The sequence below is a fragment of the Rhincodon typus genome, chromosome 1 (genome assembly GCF_021869965.1).
Source record: "Rhincodon typus isolate 14 chromosome 1, sRhiTyp1.1, whole genome shotgun sequence".
Classification (NCBI taxonomy): domain Eukaryota; kingdom Metazoa; phylum Chordata; class Chondrichthyes; order Orectolobiformes; family Rhincodontidae; genus Rhincodon; species Rhincodon typus.
In genome coordinates this window covers 20,794,558-20,797,046 of record NC_063332.1, presented here as the reverse complement: position 1 = coordinate 20,797,046, position 2,489 = coordinate 20,794,558, and the positions used below count along the sequence as shown (strand labels likewise).

Here is a 2,489-nt window from a genome sequence, read left to right as displayed (position 1 = left end):
GGGAGAAGGAGAAAGGGTTTTTTTTTTTTTTTTTTGGGGGGGGGGGGGGGGGGGGGGGGGGGAGGTGGTGGTGAAGAGAGAGAGAGAGAGCGAGAGAGAGAGAAATCATGCAGAATGACCAAGAGAAACGACAAAGTCAATTTTTTTCAAACTTTCTCTCACCTGATATCACAAATTTAGATATCTGTATTTTGCGTCTTCAAATGGAGGAAAGCAATTCAAGTCGAAACATTTCTAAACAATATTATGCACCATTTGTCCATGCCTCCTCACCCATCAGGTCTTCATCAAATTGTAAAAACACATTGATCATGTGAGATGATGCTATTGCATTGTGTCCTGGCATCATTCAGATCCATGCAAAGCAATTTCTCTCTTCTTTGCTCAAACTTGGAGTAGAATTGATTCGGGAGACAGTTTAAATGGGATCTGAAGAACTGGATTTCTGAGAAACCTGACTGTATCAACCCTCACTATCTTCAGTGGCACTTACCTAGCAAAGATAATGGAAGGCACTTTGGAAAAGAACTGGACACTGACCAGGAACTTGGGTGAAACTTACAGAAGATACAGCTGACACAAGTTTAAAAGGAGGCTTTTGTAAGCAAGGACAAATGGAGGGCTTCAGGAAGGAGCTTCAGCATGTCATGCCAGAGTGACTGTCAGCCCAGCCACCAAAGGCTGAAGAAAGACTGAAAGAATGAATAAGGCTGAGAACCAGAGGAGGAGAACAGGGAACTGCAGACAGCTTCAAACAGAGGTGGTAAGACCATAAAGGTTAAAACACAAAAGGGAACACCTGAGCAATGGAGGGTCAGGGGTCAGTTAAGATAAAGAAAAATAGTTGATTGTTACTTAGTGCATGCTACGACAGGCAGATGAACTTTGGACGGAACTGAATGTGTGCAAGATGGATGAAGAATAGCTGCCAAGGAGAGAAGTCAAATATGGCAAAGTGCATTGTACCATAATATAGACCAGATGTGTGGATTCTACCTTAGATAATTAAGGTTTGCATTGTTGGGGTCAGTCTCAGCAAGCAACTGGGATTGTGGGTTAAAAGTACAAAGTTTCTGGAACGAGAGCCAAAAACAAAACATTGCTATACATGTGCCAGCACTGACCTGGACAAAATACTCATTCATCTGAATTACTGTAAGACAGGCAGTTAGATAATAGTTTGAGATGTTACTGTAGAGAGATGTCAATGAGACATCAATGTACATACAGAAACCACATTGAGGACCAGAGACAGGGCAGTTGTGGTAATTGTAGGTAGGGTGGAAGCCTGCATAAAGCCTAAATGAAGAGTCATAGAGTCCGAGATGTACAGCATGGAAACAGACCCTTTGGTCCAACTCATCCATGTCAACCAGATATCCTAAATCAATCTAATCCCATTTGCTAGCATTGGCCCAAATCCTTCTAAACCCTTCCTATTCATATACCCATCCAGATGCCTTTTAAATGTTGTAATTGTACCAGTCTCCACCATTTCCTCTGACAGTTCATTCCATACACAGACCACCCTCTATGTGAAAAAGTTGTCCCTTAGGTCCCATTTATAATCTTTTCCCTCTCACCTTAAACCCTACTTTCTAATTTTGGACCCGCCCTACCCAGCCAAAAAGACCTGACTATTCACCCTATCCATGCCCCTCATGCTTTTACAAACCTCTATCAAGTCACCCCTCAGCCTCCGACACTCCAGGGAAAATAGCCCTAGCCTATTCAGCCTCTCATTAAAGTTCAAACTCTCCAAACCTGGTAACATCCTTGTAAATCTTTTCAAGTTTCACAACATCCTTCCAAAACAGGGAGACCAGAATTGAATGCAGTATTCCAAAAGTGACCTAAACAATATTCTGTACAGCCACAACATGACCTCCCAAATCATGTACTCAATGCACTGACCAATAAAGGCAGCATACCAAACTCCACCTCGACTACCCCGTCCACCTGCGACTCCACTTTCAAGGATCTATGAACCTACATTCCAAGGTCTCTTTGTTCAGCAACACTCCCCAGGACGCTACAATTAAGTGTATAAGTCGTGCCCTGATTTGCCCTACCAAAATGTAGCACCTCACATTTACCTAGACTAAACTCCATCTGCCACACCTCAGCCCATTTGATCAAGGTCCCATTGTATCTTGAGGTAATTTTCTTCGCTGTCCACTACACCACCAATTTTGGTGTCATCTGCAAACTTACTAACCATACCTCCTATATACACATCCAAATCATTTATACAAATGACAAAAAGCAGTGGACCCAGTACTGATCCTTGCTGCACACCACTGGTCACAGGCCTCCAGTCCGAAAAGCAACCCTCCACCATCACCCTCTGTCTCCTACTTTTGAGCCAAGTTTGCATCCATATGGCTAGTTCTCTCTGTATTCCATGTGGTCTAACCTTGTTAACCAGTCTACCATGTGGAACCTTGCCGAACGCCTTACTGAAGTCTACATAGACAATGAACAAAAAC

General features: G+C 43.1%; 1 protein-coding gene across 1 annotated transcript in view; it reads right to left on the bottom strand.

The window, feature by feature from the left end:
• The window catches only part of LOC109916970 (lysine-specific demethylase 3A-like), a 77,549-nt gene that overhangs the window by 9,477 nt on the left and 65,583 nt on the right, over positions 1-2,489 (bottom strand). The gene's annotated exons all lie outside the window — the stretch shown is intronic.